The following is a 10,740-nucleotide window of genomic DNA, read 5'->3' as shown; positions in this document are numbered from 1 at the left end:
GGTTTTGCCAGCAAGATAACAAGCTGCTGCCTGAAAATGGCAACTGGGAAGGCAGTTGTGTCTGCAGTTTCAGCCCCTGCGAAGCAGCTTTCCTGAAAACTCGTGTCGCTGCAGTACAGAGCATGCCCTGGAATGCACGTAGTCTGAATAGCTTGATTTGTAATGAAAAGGGAGATTTTCCTTCCCCTCCAGTGAGTCAAAAAGCTCCCACAACTGCTGAGTCTACTTTATGATCATGTTAGGTAGCTGTTGACGGTTTCCCAGGTAGAGGAAAACTGCCTAGCTTGGCTGCCTGTTTTAATGCCAGTGCAACTCTTCTGTGGGGTGCCATTGCCTAAATAGCCTTGGTGGGAGACATTCATCTGTCCATGCACATCTTTATTGCCTGACCGAATCTCTGCTGTTGTGCAAGAGAGCCCTGAGGCCAGAGTTACAGAACCTCATTATCTGCTTGACCAAAAGTGACCCAGCTGGAACCCTCCTGGAGAGTAATCTTGGGTGCTGTCTACAGCTTGAACAAACTTAAGGTAATCAATTGATAAATAACCCAAAAACTGTACTTAGGCTGGGAGGCTACCTCCTGCCTGCCCTTACATTGCTGTGACATGTCCGATGTCAGCTAGACTGTGTGGTCTGGGCTCCAAACTTGCCTTTTCGTAGATGTTTTTCAACAGGGCTAGTAGCTTCTTGCAAGTGACCTCCAAACAGCTCCCACACACCATGCTAGGCTGAGTCAAATGTCTGACACCAGGGAAGCAGCTGGAGGATCAGTGTGTTTGCCTTGCAAGCAGCCACCAGCCAGGACTGGTTACTGTGTGCCTTTTTCTCTGCTGAACAACTTGAAATAAATGTCCTTCTTTGTGTGATCTGCATTTTTGGAAGAGATCCATGAAAAAGTCATTTATTCAGTAGCCTGATGAGTGAGGTCATCTTGGGCTTTGCTTGTATCTATATGTCCTTGAATATGCCTTCCAGGCCTGGCTTTCACCATGCTTTGCAGATTCTTCCATTTACTGTTGTATGGTTCGTACTTGGCACCAACTTGCTTGTTATGACCATTTCTTTTTAAAATTCAGTTAGTTCCCAGGTTCAGCTAGTGTTGAGTGTGTGTTCCCAATAGGCACATGCACATGCGTACACATATGCATATGAACACCCTCACACACACATATGTACATGGATACCTACATACGCACATGGCTGGCAACACTGATTGACACAGGCAGAAAACACAGCACTCATGCAAACACAAATGGCACTAATGGCCTCATCCTTTTCGCCTGTCTGGCTGATCAGGACAGAAGCCCATTAACAGAAAATACGTATTCGTATACATCCACAACACATGGATCCCTCAGTAGCTGGTAGGGATGTCTTAGACATCCCATTTAGTGGCTGACCCTGGATCCTAAGTCTTCCCAGTTGCTGACACATGGAAATGTTAACCCCAGAGGCCCACAGCTCCATTCCAGTCACTGGTATTCAGACCTACACACACACACACACAGACTATAGCTCGCTCCTCCATTATCTGGTCTTAGGACACTCAGTCTATTCAGTAGCTGGCCCTGGATCCCAAGTTGCCTCATGTAGAGATGGAAACAGGCAAACAATTTTCTCAGGTAGCTGGTCCAGACTGTGACGTTACCAGTAGCTGACCCCCAGACCCCACCACAGTCTTCTCAGTTGGTGTTTGGAGCCCCTGGTCCCTCCAGGAGCCACCTCACAGATCCTCTGGTCTCTTCAGTATCTTACCTGGACTTATGGCTGCTCCCAAACTTGAGTCCCAAGTTTCTTGCCCTATTCTCCAGCTAGCAGGTTGCTCTTTAGTAGTAGCCACATGCTGACATACAGATGCACATTACATGCCTGCACTCTGGTGTCTCTAGGTGCTCCATCACAGACACACAGGCCCTATGACTTGTGGCCCCCACCTCTAATTGCTGGCACTCAAACCACCATACACACACATACACACAAAATATAGACACCCGTCCTCTCACCCAGGAAAATAATTAAAATACTGTTTAATAAGACAAGCCAGACTGAGGTGATCCAGTGCAAAGCATAGCCAGACAGGCGTACTGAGCAGCAACCTCCTTACACCTAACCAGGCCATTTTAGCCCTGTATCCGTACCAAAACACCTTTATTCCCCCTTTTCCCACCTTTGATTCCTCCTCTAAACATCCCAGAATTATTCTTGCACAGTCTCAAAGATGCTCTTCCCCTCCGTCCCCTAAAGCATCCCATAACCCTCTTTATACAGTGATCCATGGAGCCTCTCCCATTGACTGGTGGTGATAGGTGTCACACCGGGCCCACAGGCTGATTCCTTTCTGGGAGGAGCCAGGCAGGGGCTCCTTTTATCTGGGTATGTTACTGGGGTTCCCTCACCTGCCAGTGTTCCTCTGTGCTCCTTTGTGTTCGTGGAGGTAAGCCTTGGATCACATAACCCAGGAGTAGATCAAACCCATTTGATCATCTGAATCAAGTTATATTTTGAGAATAAATGTTAGAGAGAAAAAATGGAGATAGGAAGGAAAGTGAGGAGGTAAAAGAAGCAATGTGAGTGTATTGTAGTAGAGCCTTTGTGCCTTCTGAAAAGCTATATAGGTTACACTGCTAGCGTCTGTCATGTTTGGAAGGTTTGTCTACTGTTTGGGAGCAGCAGTTGGTCAAACACTGTTTAGAGGCCAAAACTTCAGCCAGTTTCCCACGCATCCAAAGTAACCCACTGAAGCACGTGTAAGACTGCAGAACTGTATGCATGATGCAGGGGAGCAACAGTTTACCCAACAAATTTGCATCTCACTTGTACACATTCTACAGCTACATAAATATGTTCTAATAGTCACATCTGAATCAACCTTCAGCTTCTCCATGTTTTATTGCTATAATCTGACAAGGAGCAACACCTGTTTGTTGGTCATTGACTGTAAATGTACCTTCAAATCCTTTCCATCCATGCTTGTGTTTACTTAGCAGTTCAGCTGACTTGGGATGTGTAAGTGCCATTATAACCTGTGCCTACAAAAGCCGGCACAGTCGCTTTAAGTCTCCACAGCCTTGGTCTGGGATTTTAAAGGCACTTAGGTGTTTCAAAATCTTACCATGTACTTGACTGCTGTGGATTACTTCTGGATGTATTTTAAAGCCCCACTAAACACCTCTTGGAAATTTAAGGCACCTAAATGTATTTAAAGATTTCTCTCTAGGTGCTTCATCTGACCGAGTCCATAAGATTCATTCTATAAACAGATTAACATAGGAACACACTGTAAATTCTGCACAATGGATTTTCACTTGTATTTGGCTGTGTAGTCTCTTTCTCAGATACCTATAATATATATTGACTTGTAACCTTCGTAACTCATTGTCTTTTTTCTTCCCATTCACTTCATAGGCTAATTTAATATTTAGAGTATGCCTTTTTTCACCATGCCCAAAATAAGAATAAAGTTTTGTTAAGCTTTCACTTGCAGATTTACTGTCTTTTTAATTTTTATTTTTTTTCCCCCTTGCTTTTGCAATTTTAACTCCACTTCTGTTGGGAGTGGGGGGGGAAGATCAATATATTCGATGTGAAAAATCAGTAAAGTGTACGATAGCTACAAACTATCAGCCTAACCTTGCAAACTCATGCTGCAGAGAGCTTCAGTCAATTTACAGGATATATTCTCAAAGAATCTCTTGCTCCCAGGTGCGGAAGCAAAAGATTAAATAGTATAAGAGGTTCCTGCTTGCGTTTTAGGGAGTGGCATGATCCTTTGTGATAGAGAAGATGTGGATTAAGTGAGATCTGACTGCAGCAAATGAAACACTCATAGTGCTCCTGTGCAAGATCCAGCTGCCTTGAAAAAGCTGTATACATTCATGGTCCATACAAACTGATGGACCATGTGGGGTTGCAGAGCCTCCAGTGTTCTTGTCTTCAGCTTTTCTCACATACTCCTTGCCCTTGCAAAGGCTAAAATAGAAATGGATATCTACAAGATGATGAATTTCACGAGGCAGGACAAAATGTGTAAGGTGCCCATGCTTCAGTGTAAAAGGATTTTCCAGTTATAGCAGCCCAAGCAACAGTCATCTCCCACAAAGTCACATGGAAATTTGCTTTAATGCCCTGGAAAAACCCCAGCAAAGTTCTTCTGTATTTAGCTAGTCATATGATACGATTGTTAAGCTGCTTCCTGCTTTTCAGGAAACACATTTGTGTTTATATCAGGGTTGTTGCTAGGACTATATCTATTTACCAGAGTTTTTAAGGACTGGATTGAAATTCATGCCATAGCAGAACAGTTAACATGATAGCTACTATTTTCCTTTTCAGAATGATAAATATGCTTTATTTGATACATAAGAATATCAACAAGGATCTATCTAGTATTATAAATCTTGTTAGCACTTACATTAACTACCAAAGCAATAAATATAATCCACATGGTGGATTCACTCTGACAGCTTGTAGCAGGCTAGTAAATGCTACTAACCCCACAGTCACCTTTAGGAGGAAGGTCCTGGGGTCAATGTTGTTCCTTTCTCTCCTCTTTAGTCTGAAGTTTTTCATAAAAGTTAAGGGGAAAAAAAAAAACCCAAAACACCCCTTAAAATGGTTCAGCTTTGGTTTGGTTTTGGGTGGTTTGGGGTTTTTTTTGCCTGGTTTCCTGAGGAAACAAAGCATGGGAAGTCGTGCTCTGTGCAAGCGTGAGCCCATGTGTCCCCACCACCACCTCCTTTTCAATCCAGGAACCTCTTGTGACAAAAACTGTGAGAGGCACGTGAGTTCCAGAGATGTTGCAGCTGCAGGAGAGTCTAGAAACAGCTCAAGAACCTGACAGCATGGTCAAGCCTTTTCAAAGGGGAAGGGAGACGGCAGGACACGCACACAGAGAAGCATACAGTTTAACAAGGCTAATGCCAGCAAACACACTTACCACAGGTGTTTTGCAGCTTATTATTTTGCCTAGAAAAGCCACTATGTTTTGTATGGTTCAAGAACCATACGAAACAAAGTGTTTCCCCCTCCACTGTTGCAATGTTCCAAGCTTGTTGCTGTGGAAGCTGTGGTGTCACTAATTGACACCTGTGCTCAGACACAGTACTCAGGAGGTTTGGTTTAATGCTGCTCACCTGTCTGCTTTATAACTGTAGCTGTCAGTGGAAATAATGCTGGTGTTTGGTTTTAGCCCACAAGATGTGGTCTGAAGTTTGTAATGGTAAAGAGAGGTCCCCACATCAGGTCAGGAGTAAATATATTTATGGGTGAAATGTCTGATTGAGACATCGTGAGGCAGCACTGGAGGAATTCCACCATCTCATCAAAAAGAGTTTTTAGCTGCATTTTCACACACTTTTCTCACTGTTTGACAAGACAAATGGAAAAACACTGTAACTCCAACCCTGAATATTAGCGTTTGAGTTCAGTTGCCTATGCATTTACCAGCGCTTTCTGTCTTTAATTTGTAACACATTTTTTGTCATTTGGAAACAATATTTTCTTTTAGCCCTTTCTTTCTTCCTGTGCTTAGCTTCAATGCTAAGAAGAACTTATCTAGGGCTTTTTGCAGAGTTGGTTGTAGTGATTTTTATGCAACAGCTGTAGCAGCTGGAGAAGAGAAAGACATGTACCTGCCTGTTTTGTCAGGCAGAATGTGTGTTTGGTGTGGCTATGTTTTTAACTTCCATTCTAATAGGTCACTTAGCTACATAAACAAACAGAGCCAGAGAATGGGCTGCACTGTGTGTTCAACAGTCAGTGAAATATCCAAGTTAATGTTTTCTGACAGCTACAACCTAGAGCATGGGAATACAAAAATAAGGCAGGAATTTAGCTATATTCAACTCTTCAGCCTCTCTGCACACCATAGATTTTTGGGAACTGAGCTGTTTTGAAAGGACAGAGTGAAACAAATTTTAGCTGGAATGTATACTCTCCATTATCTGTATGTGAAGGGCACAGCTGTAAGAGGATGATGAATCTGAGACATTGATGACTTGCTTTGGAGTTTAGTCAGCTTGGAATAGATGCTAATACAATGTAGAGCTTATCAGGTTTTGAGTGTGGGAGACATCATAATGAGGATAGAATGGTCTATTAACCAGCATTTATGCTAAAGACTATGAAGAGAAAGATCATGTTCTGACTAGATGAGTACACTGACAGCAGCTAGTCTTGATTAGATGGGAGATCCATGTAGAGCTATATCTCTGACAGCAGTCAGTGCTGGGTGCTAGGGAGAGTATGGTAATGCTTCCCCCAAAATGCTCTTCTACATCCTGGCAATTGGTGATTAAGGCTTTGTCAAACAGAAGAATGGATTTGGACCATCACAATTAATAGTCCTTCTGAAGCATCCATTATGTAGTTGCCTTTTTAGCTTAGTTACATTTTCAGCCTTCAAAGTCTCCTATGGCATTACCTGCCATGCACAACTGAATTCCATTTTGTGAAGTGCTTCCTTCTGTTGTGAAGATGGTGCCTTAACTTGGTGCCGCATAATTCTTCTATTCTGAGAAACAGTGAGAGTTCCTGAATGACCACTGTAACTGTGGTGTGTGAGGTGAAGGTTTTAGTATTAGTTAGTATTAGTATTAGTTCCCTTCCTGTCCACATTTTCTGAGCTGAGAGTATAAAGTAATCTGGTGTTTGAGAGGGACATTGCACTCCACTGAGAGTCTTTGCTTATCACCCTTCTCTATGTTATAGTTCTACTGCAGCCTCTGTGAAACGATGAGAGTGACAGTTTTGAAATCATGGCTGTTGATTTATGCAGTGGTATAGGGTGCTTCCTGCTCTGGTCTTTATTTTCTAATAAGTCTTATGATTGTATTTGCCCTCTTGACTGCTGCTGAGCTTTTTTCCATTGAACTATCCACACTACCTCCAAGATGTCTTTTGAGAGTGATGATGGCTAAATTAAATCCCTTCAATGCAGACACAGAGTTATTTTTCATTGTGTTACGCAGTTATGGATATTAAATTTCATCAGGTATTGTTTTATTCAAATCAGTATCATTAAATGCTTCTGAAAGCTCAGAAATATTCAGTTTTGACTACCCTGAAGATTTTTATACAATCAAAAAGATTTACCAGTTCATTACTCTTTTCCCCAGATCATTTAGAATTAAGCTGATCAGCTCCAAGCACATCAATGGATTGGATCTAGGCTTTGTTTCTTGTCTTTTGCTGCTGAAGTGGAAGAGCACCTGCATCTTATTCCATCCAGATCAGTCCCCTTGAGACTCTTGAGTAAATCACCTTGCAATGGAGATCGATAGTGCAGCATGTAGGAGGGGAAGGGGAGAAAAGTGTAAACGCAGATTGTATTACACAGACTAATTTCTCGTGCTTTTATTCTCTGAAAAAAAATAAAACGTGGTAGACTTCTAAGACAAGTGTTGCTATCCTGTCTAGACTGTCAGTTATTTAACATTTACTAAGCAAAGCACATATTTGAAATGAAACGTGTAGCTTTCCAGGTAAAAGTGATTCATCTATTCATCTCACTTTGAGAAACACTTATTTTATAAGAGTAGTTTTGGAGCTAAAATAAATTATAGGTTGCTGCGGTCACATCTTGAGTTTCACGGGTGAGCCACAGTTTTCTTCCTTACCCTTCTTCTTGGGAGGTGAGTGGCTCCTGGCTGTGACCCTTCCCTCACCAGCATAGATGCTACTCATCTGTCACACATGTCCAAACAAAGTCAGCATCCTGCTTCTAGCCTGCTTCAGAAATGATTCTCTCAGATTACATTTGTAAGGAGAAGAGCACCATTCCTGGCAAGTCCATCAGCCCCAGGACAAACAGCACAGCAGAACTAGGACTGGACAAAGCCTGGCTTATTTTTAACAGTGCAGCCTGCAGCACTGTCCAGGGTGGGTGGGTACAGCCACTGAAGGAATGTGGTCTGGTACTGGACGCACAAAAGCAGCTAAAGCATCCCCCTCTGAGCAGGATACTCGGAGAGCTACTGGTTGGGAATTAGGAGGCGAAGACAACATTTACACACAGAAAAGCCACTTTGCAGCAGTGAGACTGAGGGTGTACGCCCATTGCCTCACTGCAGCCTATTAGCAACATTACCATATTAATGATTTAAAGGCTTGTGAATGCTAAGAATGTAAGAGGTCAGTTTGGCCCATGGCCAGGACTCAACCCACTGCTCGCCCACAGTGAATAATCCATTTCACGGTCCATTTCTTAAACAGTGTACCAGAATGCAGGAGGATATGGGGTTACAATGCATGTGGACTGCACAACTGAATGCCACTGCTTTGTGGGAAGGGTGTGGAGATCCAGTTGTTGCCTGTGCATGGAAGATTTGCAGAGATATACATCTCTGTTGTGTAAAACAACTTCATTGTGGTGTCCTGTCTCTGTACTGAATAGGGACTTTATATATGTGTGGCCTGTATGATCTGTCAGGAATAGAGTGCAATGCTAAGTAATCAAAAGCTTTTTATCTCAGGACAGCAGCTTTGTTAGTATGGAAAACAGTTATGCTAAAAATGCCACACATACAAGGAGGCTGAAAATTTCTATATAACAAACCTTAATACGAACTACAGATAAAGCCAGATATAAATATCCTTTTTTTTAATTTCCATTTGTTTATTACACCTCCCACCCTCTTCCTCAGTCATTAAGTATTTTTAGTTTGAATGTGGCCAAAAGAGAATCTGGAAAAGGCGATGGAAGGCCACAAAGAGGAACAACATAACAGGTTGCATGCGTAAAGGGGTCACCAGAGCAGGGCAGAGAAAAATAGCAGAAGGAACTGAGTGCTTGAAGCTGATGACATCTAGGTAACGGCACCAGATACAGAGAAAGGTTTAGATGACAGAAAACAAGAGCAGTGCAAAAAGTGCTGGGATCTTCCAACTGAAAATAGAATGTAAGCAGTTGGAATTTTCTGAGAAAACAAACCAAAAAAACCCAAACAAACACCAAAATGTCAAAAACAACCAACTCAAAAACATCCCAAAACACACACACAATCAAACCGACCAAGCACCAAAATCCTTACCCTTTGGATAGGTAGAAGCCATGGAAACAAAAGTGACTTTCATCCATTAGATTTCTACTGCCTTTAGTCATTGCTTATGCTGCTAGTGACTACACCTGCTTTCTTCTCACTGATCACAACTTGCGAAAACTAAACGGGGGTACCATGTCAGGGCCAAATGAGCTAGGAGGGATTGAGAGAATTTTATACTGAATTCAGTGGTGACAAAGGTGAAACTATCGTTTCACCTTTGACTGTACTTTCTTACCTAGATGAAATTCTGATCTTAATGCAGTTTGCAGAAAATGCTTATAATGAGAGGAGAACCAGTTTGATCATCTCATCTAAAGATGAAATGGCTTTTCTGGGAGACTGGAGTAGCTATTTGCAGCTACTATTCAGTAATTTCTGATTTCAGATATTGAGAGTCTCTGAATAAAAAATGTCTCTGGAAATACATCAGTTATTCTAGAAGATAGTAATTTTGATTTGGAAAGCACGATCACTGAGGGATCAGAACACTATTCTGCAACTGTTGTAGCAGCTTTCTAAGCAACTTCCCTAAGTGGGCAAGAAAGCAGGAAAGCTGCAACTGAGAGAGCACCTAAATTAAGTACACTTGGTGCAGGAATCACTGAAATGATGCCATTTGCACTTTAGCTGTTCAGGAATAGAGAGTACTGTAGACTTGAGTTTATCTAGTTCAATAATAAATCAGTAGTCCTTATATTTGAATAATACTATTTAATGTTTTCTTGCTTATTCTTGCCTAATTTTGAGATGGGAGAAGAGCATTTGAAGACACTACTTAATAAAGAGCAGCAGCAAACCAAGTTATGTACCTGTGCCAGGGAAAATGCTTTGTAATTAAAGTGCTTTTAACATAAAGGATTATGAACATAATGGTGTAATTACAAAATGTATCAGAAATAATTATACCTAACTTGAGGACTTTAAAGGACTTCTTAGATGTCTGAGATTTCTGTGGGTCTATAATAGACTGACTACCTACATCATTAAGCTACTCTTTTCTTAAATAGAGTTGTCTGAGGATCTAAGTTGTTTTTTTTTTCTAACCACAGAACAGAATCACAACTAACCTGTGACAATAATTACATCTTGTCTTGGCAGTCTTGGGGTAATGGTTGGACTCGATGATCTTAAAGGTCTTTCCAACCTAGTTGATTCTATGATTCGATGATTATGTAAAAAAAACCCTAATCTATACATAATATATGCTAATTATTAAAGCAGAATTTTTAGACAACTGATAATCAACCTTTTATGTTGGAACTGCATAGAATGCATTATCCTGATTCTGGAGTCTATAAAGACATACTGTATTTCTAGTGTTACGTTTCATTAGCTGTTCCATAAAATAGCTATTATTTCAATGTTCTCCTTCAAGTAATAATATTTACTAATAAATACTTCTAGCCAAGAGCACATTATGAGTGGGGCCCTCTATAAATGATTCGGACTGATGCGTGACCTTAGATAAACCACACTTAAGATTGAGGTTAGTAAATAGTTTGTATCATGACAACTGAAAACATTAACCTTGGCCTGCAAAAGCCATCCAGAAAACACTCCAAAACATTTGTTTCCAAGTTTACTGGTCACCTATAGCACTAACAGCTTGGGTTTTGCTTGTTTTTACTTCTAGTGTTTTGTGCTTGTGGTGGGTTGATTTTGGCTGGCTGCCAGCCTCTCTCTCATCCAGCTCCTCAAC

The sequence above is a fragment of the Strigops habroptila genome, chromosome 1, assembly GCF_004027225.2.
Source record: "Strigops habroptila isolate Jane chromosome 1, bStrHab1.2.pri, whole genome shotgun sequence".
NCBI lineage: Eukaryota > Metazoa > Chordata > Aves > Psittaciformes > Psittacidae > Strigops > Strigops habroptila.
The sequence above is the reverse complement of the archived record's forward strand: the minus strand, read 5'-3'. Positions refer to the sequence as shown.